Source organism: Taudactylus pleione, unplaced genomic scaffold, assembly GCF_031769625.1.
Source record: "Taudactylus pleione unplaced genomic scaffold, aTauple2 ptg000473l, whole genome shotgun sequence".
NCBI lineage: Eukaryota > Metazoa > Chordata > Amphibia > Anura > Myobatrachidae > Taudactylus > Taudactylus pleione.
Genome location: NW_028284875.1, coordinates 6,130,583 through 6,144,267, shown reverse-complemented (window position 1 = coordinate 6,144,267; position 13,685 = coordinate 6,130,583). Strand labels below are relative to the sequence as shown.

The window sequence follows — 13,685 nt, the reverse complement described above, 5'->3', positions numbered from 1 at the left end:
CTTCTAGAATGAGTATGAGCAACAAAGGAACATGCATCCTAGATGGGACTTGAAGCTACTGTCCCAGGTGATAGTAAACTTTTCAGGAAACTAATCCACAATGTCATTAGGATAAATGTCTGCTTTTAGATACTGGGCCATAATTTTGCAAGTTGAACAATTCCAGATTGTTAAGCAGATTAAAGTTTCTGGTGGAGCCATTTGTGCAGTATGAAGCAAGAATGAAAGGAACATCTCCAATACTATTTTAATGAAATAAAGCCTATAACCCCAGATGGGACTTGAAACCACAATCCATTAGGCCACTGGGGCTTAGTAACATCTTTGAGTGAAACTGATTTTTTCATTAGTATAATCATTAATTGTTGCGATATAGGAAAGCCATTTATTTGTGTTCTTTGCTTTACAAATCCCAGCATGAAATGTGATTGTACTATCCAGACCTAATAGTGTGGACCCTCATGTTACATTGCAGCAAAACAGTTTGATGCAACTCTTTTACCAATAAAGAGGTAGTCTTTTGCATTCCATTTTGTTGACTAACTAAAGTAATGTTTAAAGTGCATATGAACCAAAGCAGCTGTGTGTACTGGTACTTAAAAACAGTCATGTTTGTGTTTTTTTTCTGCCTTCATATCAGGATGTTCAGGAAGCAGATGATAATCATTAACTGATGACATTAGAAAAAAAATTACATTTGCTCCAGGTGAGGCTTGAACTCACAACCTCAGCATTGCTCAACAGATACTGTCTTATAAGTCCTGCGCACAGACCGATTGCGCCACAGGAGCACATGGTCAAAGCGCATTATTTTTAGTTGAGTGATTTTAGCATCGAGTTGACTAAGTAAATTAACTTGGTTTATTAATTTTAAATTAGTTACTTTTTAAATCCACTAAACTACTGCACCCAATACTAAAGTACCTAATAAAAGTAATATTCTAATCATAAGGTAATCAATTATATTGTGCATTTGTGTTATTGCCCAGTTTTATGTATCCATAGGTGTATATTGCAATGAATTCATGCCATTGTTGTACAGTTCAATATTATCAAAATTGTAAAATAATTAGTGTTTATTTATCTTAAATAATATTTGGTATACATATATGTAACTTTAATGTTGCATAGGGAAAATATACACTATACTACCAAAAATGCAGTATCTTTAAATAAAAATAAGTTAAATCTCACTTGTGCTCTATATTTAAAGGTAAACATTGTTTTTTTGGTCTGTAGCACCTAAATTGTCAGTAAAGTCAGTGTCCAAAGAAATATAAAAAGCAGAAAATTAACCTTTTGATGACAAGGATGAAAGGACTTCAAGAAACCCATCAGCAATTGCGATAGACATTGTTATTTTGTAGCCACTCTGATATTAAATTGCAATTAAAACTTAATAGGTATGTTTTGGTATATATGGATTTTCTGCAATACCATTAAGACAGTCACCTGCATTGAAAAAAAGCATAACTTCTAGAATGAGTATGAGCAACAAAGGAACATGCATCCTAGATGGGACTTGAAGCTACTGTCCCAGGTGATAGTAAACTTTTCAGGAAACTAATCCACAATGTCATTAGGATAAATGTCTGCTTTTAGATACTGGGCCATAATTTTGCAAGTTGAACAATTCCAGATTGTTAAGCAGATTAAAGTTTCTGGTGGAGCCATTTGTGCAGTATGAAGCAAGAATGAAAGGAACATCTCCAATACTATTTTAATGAAATAAAGCCTATCACCCCAGATGGGACTTGAAACCACAATCCATTAGGCCACTGGGGCTTAGTAACATCTTTGAGTGAAACTGATTTTTTCATTAGTATAATCATTAATTGTTGCGATATAGGAAAGCCATTTATTTGTGTTCTTTGCTTTACAAATCCCAGCATGAAATGTGATTGTACTATCCAGACCTAATAGTGTGGACCCTCATGTTACATTGCAGCAAAACAGTTTGATGCAACTCTTTTACCAATAAAGAGGTAGTCTTTTGCATTCCATTTTGTTGACTAACTAAAGTAATGTTTAAAGTGCATATGAACCAAAGCAGCTGTGTGTACTGGTACTTACAAACAGTCATGTTTGTGTTTTTTTTCTGCCTTCATATCAGGATGTTCAGGAAGCAGATGATAATCATTAATCATTTGCTCCAGGTGAGGCTTGAACTCACAACCTCAGCATTGCTCAACAGATACTGTCTTATAAGTCCTGCGCACAGACCGATTGCGCCACAGGAGCACATGGTCAAAGCGCATTATTTTTAGTTGAGTGATTTTAGCATCGAGTTGACTAAGTAAATTAACTTGGTTTATTAATTTTAAATTAGTTACTTTTTAAATCCACTAAACTACTGCACCCAATTCTAAAGTACCTAATATAAGTAATATTCTAATCATAAGGTAATCAATTATATTGTGCATTTGAGTTATTGCCCAGTTTTATGTATCCATAGGTGTATATTGCAATGAATTCATGCCATTGTTGTACAGTTCAATATTATCAAAATTGTAAAATAATTAGTGTTTATTTATCTTAAATAATATTTGGTATAGATATATGTAACTTTAATGTTGCATAGGGAAAATATACACTATACTACCAAAAATGCAGTATCTTTAAATAAAAATAAGTTAAATCTCACTTGTGCTCGATATTTAAAGGTAAACATTGTTTTTTTGGTCTGTAGCACCTAAATTGTCAGTAAAGTCAGTGTCCAAAGAAATATAAAAAGCAGAAAATTAACCTTTTGATGACAAGGATGAAAGGACTTCAAGAAACCCATCAGCAATTGCGATAGACATTGTTATTTTGTAGCCACTCTGATATTAAATTGCAATTAAAACTTAATAGGTATGTTTTGGTATATATGGATTTTCTGCAATACCATTAAGACAGTCACCTGCATTGAAAAAAAGCATAACTTCTAGAATGAGTATGAGCAACAAAGGAACATGCATCCTAGATGGGACTTGAAGCTACTGTCCCAGGTGATAGTAAACTTTTCAGGAAACTAATCCACAATGTCATTAGGATAAATGTCTGCTTTTAGATACTGGGCCATAATTTTGCAAGTTGAACAATTCCAGATTGTTAAGCAGATTAAAGTTTCTGGTGGAGCCATTTGTGCAGTATGAAGCAAGAATGAAAGGAACATCTCCAATACTATTTTAATGAAATAAAGCCTATCACCCCAGATGGGACTTGAAACCACAATCCATTAGGCCACTGGGGCTTAGTAACATCTTTGAGTGAAACTGATTTTTTCATTAGTATAATCATTAATTGTTGCGATATAGGAAAGCCATTTATTTGTGTTCTTTGCTTTACAAATCCCAGCATGAAATGTGATTGTACTATCCAGACCTAATAGTGTGGACCCTCATGTTACATTGCAGCAACACAGATTGATGCAACTCTTTTACCAATAAAGAGGAAGTCTTTTGCATTCCATTTTGTTGACTAACTAAAGTAATGTTTAAAGTGCATATGAACCAAATCAGCTGTGTGTACTGGTACTTAAAAACAGTCATGTTTGTGTTTTTTTTCTGCCTTCATATCAGGATGTTCAGGAAGCAGATGATAATCATTAACTGATGACAATAGAAAAAAAATTACATTTGCTCCAGGTGAGGCTTGAACTCACAACCTCAGCATTGCTCAACAGATACTGTTTTATAAGTCCTGTGCACAGACCGATTGCACCACAGGAGCACATGGTCAAAGCTCATTATTTTTAGTTGAGTGATTTTAGCATCGAGTTGACTAAGTAAATTAGCTTGGTTTATTAATTTTAAATTAGTTACTTTTTAAATCCACTAAACTACTGCACCCAATACTAAAGTACCTAATAAAAGTAATATTCTAATCATAAGGTAATCAATTATATTGTGCATTTGAGTTATTGCCCAGTTTTATGTATCCATAGGTGTATATTGCAATGAATTCATGCCATTGTTGTACAGTTCAATATTATCAAAATTGTAAAATAATTAGTGTTTATTTATCTTAAATAATATTTGGTATAGATATATGTAACTTTAATGTTGCATAGGGAAATATACACTATACTACCAAAAATGCAGTATCTTTAAATAAAAATAAGTTAAATCTCACTTGTGCTCTATATTTAAAGGTAAACATTGTTTTTTTGGTCTGTAGCACCTAAATTGTCAGTAAAGTCAGTGTCCAAAGAAATATAAAAAGCAGAAAATTAACCTTTTGATGACAAGGATGAAAGGACTTCAAGAAACCCATCAGCAATTGCGATAGACATTGTTATTTTGTAGCCACTCTGATATTAAATTGCAATTAAAACTTAATAGGTATGTTTTGGTATATATGGATTTTCTGCAATACCATTAAGACAGTCACCTGCATTGAAAAAAAGCATAACTTCTAGAATGAGTATGAGCAACAAAGGAACATGCATCCTAGATGGGACTTGAAGCTACTGTCCCAGGTGATAGTAAACTTTTCAGGAAACTAATCCACAATGTCATTAGGATAAATGTCTGCTTTTAGATACTGGGCCATAATTTTGCAAGTTGAACAATTCCAGATTGTTAAGCAGATTAAAGTTTCTGGTGGAGCCATTTGTGCAGTATGAAGCAAGAATGAAAGGAACATCTCCAATACTATTTTAATGAAATAAAGCCTATAACCCCAGATGGGACTTGAAACCACAATCCATTAGGCCACTGGGGCTTAGTAACATCTTTGAGTGAAACTGATTTTTTCATTAGTATAATCATTAATTGTTGCGATATAGGAAAGCCATTTATTTGTGTTCTTTGCTTTACAAATCCCAGCATGAAATGTGATTGTACTATCCAGACCTAATAGTGTGGACCCTCATGTTACATTGCAGCAAAACAGTTTGATGCAACTCTTTTACCAATAAAGAGGTAGTCTTTTGCATTCCATTTTGTTGACTAACTAAAGTAATGTTTAAAGTGCATATGAACCAAAGCAGCTGTGTGTACTGGTACTTAAAAACAGTCATGTTTGTGTTTTTTTTCTGCCTTCATATCAGGATGTTCAGGAAGCAGATGATAATCATTAACTGATGACATTAGAAAAAAAATTACATTTGCTCCAGGTGAGGCTTGAACTCACAACCTCAGCATTGCTCAACAGATACTGTCTTATAAGTCCTGCGCACAGACCGATTGCGCCACAGGAGCACATGGTCAAAGCGCATTATTTTTAGTTGAGTGATTTTAGCATCGAGTTGACTAAGTAAATTAACTTGGTTTATTAATTTTAAATTAGTTACTTTTTAAATCCACTAAACTACTGCACCCAATACTAAAGTACCTAATAAAAGTAATATTCTAATCATAAGGTAATCAATTATATTGTGCATTTGTGTTATTGCCCAGTTTTATGTATCCATAGGTGTATATTGCAATGAATTCATGCCATTGTTGTACAGTTCAATATTATCAAAATTGTAAAATAATTAGTGTTTATTTATCTTAAATAATATTTGGTATACATATATGTAACTTTAATGTTGCATAGGGAAAATATACACTATACTACCAAAAATGCAGTATCTTTAAATAAAAATAAGTTAAATCTCACTTGTGCTCTATATTTAAAGGTAAACATTGTTTTTTTGGTCTGTAGCACCTAAATTGTCAGTAAAGTCAGTGTCCAAAGAAATATAAAAAGCAGAAAATTACCTTTTTGATGACAAGGATGAAAGGACTTCAAGAAACCCATCAGCAATTGCAAAAGACATTGTTATTTTGTAGCCACTCTGATATTAAATTGCAATTAAAACTTAATAGGTATGTTTTGGTATATATGGATTTTCTGCAATACCATTAAGACAGTCACCTGCATTGAAAAAAAGCATAACTTCTAGAATGAGTATGAGCAACAAAGGGACATGCATCCTAGATGGGACTTGAAGCCACTGTCCCAGGTGATAGTAAACTTTTCAGGAAACTAATCCACAATGTCATTAGGATAAATGTCTGCTTTTAGATACTGGGCCATAATTTTGCAAGCTGAACAGTTCCAGATTGTTAAGCAGATTAAAGTTTCTGGTGGAGCCATTTGTGCAGTATGAAGCAAGAATAAAAGGAACATCTCCAAAATTATTTTAATGAAATAAAGCCTATCTCCCCAGATGGGACTTGAACCCACAATCCCTTATCCATTAGGCCACTGGGGCTTAGTAACATCTTTGAGTGAAACTGATTTTTTCATTAGTATAATCATTAATTGTTGCGATATAGGAAAGCCGTTTATTTGTGTTCTTTGCTTTACAAATCCCAGCATGAAATGTGATTGTACTATCCAGACCTAATAGTGTGGACCCTCATGTTACATTGCAGCAAAACAGATTGATGCAACTCTTTTACCAATAAAGAGGTAGTCTTTTGCATTCCATTTTGTTGACTAACTAAAGTAATGTTTACAGTGCATATGAACCAAAGCAGCTGTGTGTACTGGTACTTAAAAACAGTCATGTTTGTGTTTTTTTTCTGCCTTCATATCAGGATGTTCAGGAAGCAGATGATAATCATTAACTGATGACATTAGAAAAAAAATTACATTTGCTCCAGGTGAGGCTTGAACTCACAACCTCAGCATTGCTCAACAGATACTGTCTTATAAGTCCTGCGCACAGACCGATTGCGCCACAGGAGCACATGGTCAAAGCACATTATTTTTAGTTGAGTGATTTTAGCATCGAGTTGACTAAGTAAATTAACTTGGTTTATTAATTTTAAATTAGTTACTTTTTAAATCCACTAAACTACTGCACCCAATACTAAAGTACCTAATAAAAGTAATATTCTAATCATAAGGTAATCAATTATATTGTGCATTTGTGTTATTGCCCAGTTTTATGTATCCATAGGTGTATATTGCAATGAATTCATGCCATTGTTGTACAGTTCAATATTATCAAAATTGTAAAATAATTAGTGTTTATTTATCTTAAATAATATTTGGTATAGATATATGTAACTTTAATGTTGCATAGGGAAAATATACACTATACTACCAAAAATGCAGTATCTTTAAATAAAAATAAGTTAAATCTCACTTGTGCTCTATATTTAAAGGTAAACATTGTTTTTTTGGTCTGAAGCACCTAAATTGTCAGTAAAGTCAGTGTCCAAAGAAATATAAAAGGCTGAAAATTACCCTTTTGATGACATGGATGAAAGGACTTCAAGAAACCCATCAGCAATTGCAATAGAAATTGATATTTTGTAGCCACTCTGATATTAAATTGCAATTAAAACTTAATAGGTATGTTTTGGTATATATGGATTTTCTGCAATACCATTAAGACAGTCACCTGAATTGAAAAAAAGCATAACTTCTAGAATGAGAATGAGCAACAAAGGAACATGCATCCTAGATGGGCCTTGAAGCCACTATCCCAGGTGATAGTAAACTTTTCAGAAAACTAATCCACAATGTCATTAGGATAAATGTCTGCTTTTAGATACTGGGCCATAATTTTGCAAGCTGAACAGTTCCAGATTTTTAAGCAGATTAAAGTTTCTGGTGGAGCCGTTTGTGCAGTATGAAGCAAGAATAAAAGGAACATCTCCAAAATTATTTTAATGAAATAAAGCCTATCACCCCAGATGGGACTTGAACCCACAATCCCTGGCTTAGGAGGCCAGTGCCTTATCCATTAGGCCACTGGGGATTAGTAACATCTTTGAGTGAAACTGATTTTTTCATTAGTATAATCATTAATTGTTGCGATATAGGAAAGCCGTTTATTTGTGTTCTTTGCTTTACAAATCCCAGCATGAAATGTGATTGTACTATCCAGACCTAATAGTGTGGACCCTCATGTTACATTGCAGCAAAACAGATTGATGCAACTCTTTTACCAATAAAGAGGTAGTCTTTTGCATTCCATTTTGTTGACTAACTAAAGTAATGTTTACAGTGCATATGAACCAAAGCAGCTGTGTGTACTGGTACTTAAAAACAGTCATGATTGTGTTTTTTTTCTGCCTTCATATCAGGATGTTCAGGAAGCAGATGATAATCATTAACTGATGACATTAGAAAAAAATTACATTTGCTCCAGGTGAGGCTTGAACTCACAACCTCAGCATTGCTCAACAGATACTGTCTTATAAGTCCTGCGCACAGACCGATTGCGCCACAGGAGCACATGGTCAAAGCGCATTATTTTTAGTTGAGTGATTTTAGCATCGAGTTGACTAAGTAAATTAACTTGGTTTATTAATTTTAAATTAGTTACTTTTTAAATCCACTAAACTACTGCACCCAATACTAAAGTACCTAATAAAAGTAATATTCTAATCATAAGGTAATCAATTATATTGTGTATTTGTGTTATTGCCCAGTTTTATGTATCCATAGGTGTATATTGCAATGAATTCATGCCATTGTTGTACAGTTCAATATTATCAAAATTGTAAAATAATTCCTGTTTATTTATCTTAAATAATATTTGGTATAGATATATGTAACATTAATGTTGCATAGGGAAAATATACACTATATTACCAAAAATGCAGTATCTTTAAATAAAAATAAGTTAAATCTCACTTGTGCTCTATATTTAAAGGTAAACATTGTTTTTTTGGTCTGTAGCACCTAAATTGTCAGTAAAGTCAGTGTCCAAAGAAATATAAAAAGCAGAAAATTACCCTTTTGATGACAAGGATGAAAGGACTTCAAGAAACCCATGAGCAATTGAAATAGAAATTGTTATTTTGTAGCCACTCTGATATTAAATTGCAATTAAAACTTAATAGGTATGTTTTGGTATATATGGATTTTCTGCAATACCATTAAGACAGTCACCTGCATTGAAAAAAAGCATAACTTCTAGAATGAGTATGAGCAACAAAGGAACATGCATCCTAGATGGGACTTGAAGCCACTGTCCCAGGTGATAGTAAACTTTTCAGGAAACTAATCCACAATGTCATTTGGATAAATGTCTGCTTTTAGATACTGGGCCATAATTTTGCAAGCTGAACAGTTCCAGATTGTTAAGCAGATTAAAGTTTCTGGTGGAGCCATTTGTGCAGTATGAAGCAAGAATAATAAGAACATCTCCAAAATTATTTTAATGAAATAAAGCCTATCACCCCAGATGGGACTTGAACCCACAATCCCTGGCTTAGGAGGCTAGAGCCTTATCCATTAGGCCACTGGGGATTAGTAATGTCTTTGAGTGAAACTGATTTTTTCATTAGTATAATCATTAATTGTTGCGATATAGGAAAGCCGTTTATTTGTGCTCTTTGCTTTACAAATCCCAGCATGAAATGTGATTGTACGATCCAGACCTAATAGTGTGGACCCTCATGTTACATTGCAGCAAAACAGATTGATGCAACTCTTTTACCAATAAAGAGGTAGTCTTTTGCATTCCATTTTGTTGACTAACTAAAGTAATGTTTACAGTGCATATGAACCAAAGCAGCTGTGTGTACTGGTACTTAAAAACAGTCATGTTTGTGTTTTTTTTCTGCCTTTATATCAGGATGTTCAGGAAGCAGATGATAATCATTAACTGATGACATTAGAAAAAAAATTACATTTGCTCCAGGTGAGGCTTGAACTCACAACCTCAGCATTGCTCAACAGATACTGTCTTATAAGTCCTGCGCACAGACCGATTGCGCCACAGGAGCACATGGTCAAAGCGCATTATTTTTAGTTGCGTGATTTTAGCATCGAGTTGACTAAGTAAATTAACTTTGTTTATTAATTTTAAATTAGTTACTTTTTAAATCCACTAAACTACTGCACCCAATACTAAAGTACCTAATAAAAGTAATATTCTAATCATAAGGTAATCAATTATATTGTGTATTTGTGTTATTGCCCAGTTTTATGTATCCATAGGTGTATATTGCAATGAATTCATGCCATTGTTGTACAGTTCAATATTATCAAAATTGTAAAATAATTCCTGTTTATTTATCTTAAATAATATTTGGTATAGATATATGTAACATTAATGTTGCATAGGGAAAATATACACTATATTACCAAAAATGCAGTATCTTTAAATAAAAATAAGTTAAATCTCACTTGTGCTCTATATTTAAAGGTAAACATTGTTTTTTTGGTCTGTAGCACCTAAATTGTCAGTAAAGTCAGTGTCCAAAGAAATATAAAAAGCAGAAAATTACCCTTTTGATGACAAGGATGAAAGGACTTCAAGAAACCCATGAGCAATTGAAATAGAAATTGTTATTTTGTAGCCACTCTGATATTAAATTGCAATTAAAACTTAATAGGTATGTTTTGGTATATATGGATTTTCTGCAATACCATTAAGACAGTCACCTGCATTGAAAAAAAGCATAACTTCTAGAATGAGTATGAGCAACAAAGGAACATGTATCCTAGATGGGACTTGAAGCCACTGTCCCAGGTGATAGTAAACTTTTCAGGAAACTAATCCACAATGTCATTTGGATAAATGTCTGCTTTTAGATACTGGGCCATAATTTTGCAAGCTGAACAGTTCCAGATTGTTAAACAGATTAAAGTTTCTGGTGGAGCCATTTGTGCAGTATGAAGCAAGAATAAAAGGAACATCTCCAAAATTATTTTAATGAAATAAAGCCTATCTCCCCAGATGGGACTTGAACCCACAATCCCTGGCTTAGGAGGCCAGTGTCTTATCCATTAGGCCACTGGGGCTTAGTAACATCTTTGAGTGAAACTGATTTTTTCATTAGTATAATCATTAATTGTTGCGATATAGGAAAGCCGTTTATTTGTGTTCTTTGCTTTACAAATCCCAGCATGAAATGTGATTGTACTATCCAGACCTAATAGTGTGGACCCTCATGTTACATTGCAGCAAAACAGATTGATGCAACTCTTTTACCAATAAAGAGGTAGTCTTTTGCATTCCATTTTGTTGACTAACTAAAGTAATGTTTACAGTGCATATGAACCAAAGCAGCTGTGTGTACTGGTACCTTAAAAACAGTCATGTTTGTGTTTTTTTTCTGCCTTCATATCAGGATGTTCAGGAAGCAGATGATAATCATTAACTGTTGACATTAGAAAAAAGATTACATTTGCTCCAGGTGAGGCTTGAATTCACAACCTCAGGATTGCTCAACAGATACTGTCTTATAAGTACCGCGCACAGACTGATTGCGCCACAGGAGCACATGGACAAAGCGCTTTATTTTTATTTGAGTGATTTTAGCATCGAGTTGACTAAGTAAATTAGCTTGGTTTATTAATTTTAAATTAGTTACTTTTTAAATCCACTAAACTACTGCACCCAATACTAAAGTACCTAATAAAAGTAATATTCTAATCATAAGGTAATCAATTATATTGTGCATTTGAGTTATTGCCCAGTTTTATGTATCCATAGGTGTATATTGCAATGAATTCATGCCATTGTTGTACAGTTCAATATTATCAAAATTGTAAAATAATTAGTGTTTATTTATCTTAAATAATATTTGGTATAGATATATGTAACTTTAATGTTGCATATCGAAAATATACACTATATTACCAAAAAGTGCAGTATCTTTAATTAAAAATAAGTTAAATCTCACTTGTGCTCTATATTTAAAGGTAAACATTGTTTTTTTGGTCTGTAGCACCTAAATTGTCAGTAAAGTCAGTGTCCAAAGAAATATAAAAAGCAGAAAATTACCCTTTTGATGACAAGGATGAAAGGACTTCAAGAAACCCATCAGCAATTGAAATAGAAATTGTTATTTTGTAGCCACTCTGATATTAAATTGCAATTAAAACTTAATAGGTATGTTTTGGTATATATGGATTTTCTGCAATACCATTAAGACAGTCACCTGCATTGAAAAAAAGCATAACTTCTAGAATGAGTATGAGCAACAAAGGAACATGCATCCTAGATGGGACTTGAAGCCACTGTCCCAGGTGATAGTAAACTTTTCAGGAAACTAATCCACAATGTCATTTGGATAAATGTCTGCTTTTAGATACTGGGCCATAATTTTGCAAGCTGAACAGTTCCAGATTGTTAAGCAGATTAAAGTTTCTGGTGGAGCCATTTGTGCAGTATGAAGCAAGAATAAAAGGAACATCTCCAAAATTATTTTAATGAAATAAAGCCTATCACCCCAGATGGGACTTGAACCCACAATCCCTGGCTTAGGAGGCCAGTGTCTTATCCATTAGGCCACTGGGGCTTAGTAACATCTTTGAGTGAAACTGATTTTTTCATTAGTATAATCATTAATTGTTGCGATATAGGAAAGCCGTTTATTTGTGTTCTTTGCTTTACAAATCCCAGCATGAAATGTGATTGTACTATCCAGACCTAATAGTGTGGACCCTCATGTTACATTGCAGCAAAACAGATTGATGCAACTCTTTTACCAATAAAGAGGTAGTCTTTTGCATTCCATTTTGTTGACTAACTAAAGTAATGTTTACAGTGCATATGAACCAAAGCAGCTGTGTGTACTGGTACCTTAAAAACAGTCATGTTTGTGTTTTTTTTCTGCCTTCATATCAGGATGTTCAGGAAGCAGATGATAATCATTAACTGTTGTCATTAGAAAAAAGATTACAATTGCTCCAGGTGAGGCTTGAATTCACAACCTCATGATTGCTCAACAGATACTGTCTTATAAGTACCGCGCACAGACTGATTGCGCCACAGGAGCACATGGACAAAGCGCTATATTTTTAGTTGAGTGATTTTAGCATCGAGTTGACTAAGTAAATTAGCTTGGTTTATTAATTTTAAATTAGTTACTTTTTAAATCCACTAAACTACTGCACCCAATACTAAAGTACCTAATAAAAGTAATATTCTAATCATAAGGTAATCAATTATATTGTGCATTTGAGTTATTGACCAGTTTTATGTATCCATAGGTGTATATTGCAATGAATTCATGCCATTGTTGTACAGTTCAATATTATCAAAATTGTAAAATAATTAGTGTTTATTTATCTTAAATAATATTTGGTATAGATATATGTAACTTTAATGTTGCATATCGAAAATATACACTATATTACCAAAAAGTGCAGTATCTTTAATTAAAAATAAGTTAAATCTCACTTGTGCTCTATATTTAAAGGTAAACATTGTTTTTTTGGTCTGTATCACCTAAATTGTCAGTAAAGTCAGTGTCCAAAGAAATATAAAAAGCAGAAAATTACCCTTTTGATGACAAGGATGAAAGGACTTCAAGAAACCCATCAGCAATTGCAATAGACATTGTTATTTTGTAGCCACTCTGATATTAAATTGCAATTAAAACTTAATAGGTATGTTTTGGTATATATGGATTTTCTGCAATACCATGAAGACAGTCACCTGCATTGAAAAAAAGCATAACTTCTAGAATGAGTATGAGCAACAAAGGAACATGCATCCTAGATGGGACTTGAAGCCACTGTCCCAGGTGATAGTAAACTTTTCAGGAAACTAATCCACAATGTCATTAGGATAAATGTCTGCTTTTAGATACTGGGCCATAATTTTGCAAGCTGAACAGTTCCAGATTGTTAAGCAGATTAAAGTTTCTGGTGGAGCCATTTGTGCAGTATGAAGCAAGAATAAAAGGAACATCTACAAAATTATTTGAATGAAATAACGCCTATCTCCCCAGATGGGACTTGAACCCACAATCCCTGGCTTAGGAGGCCAGTATCTTATCCATTAGGCCACT

General features: G+C 33.4%; 2 non-coding genes across 2 annotated transcripts; both read right to left on the bottom strand.

The window, feature by feature from the left end:
- Positions 1 to 7,614: 7,614 nt before the first annotated feature.
- On the bottom strand, positions 7,615 to 7,687 carry TRNAR-CCU (transfer RNA arginine (anticodon CCU)). Its single transcript has one exon. It is a non-coding gene; the product is annotated as a tRNA-Arg (tRNA).
- Positions 7,688 to 12,115: 4,428 nt separating this feature from the next.
- On the bottom strand, positions 12,116 to 12,188 carry TRNAR-CCU (transfer RNA arginine (anticodon CCU)). Its single transcript has one exon. It is a non-coding gene; the product is annotated as a tRNA-Arg (tRNA).
- Between the last annotated feature and the right edge of the window lie 1,497 nt (positions 12,189 to 13,685).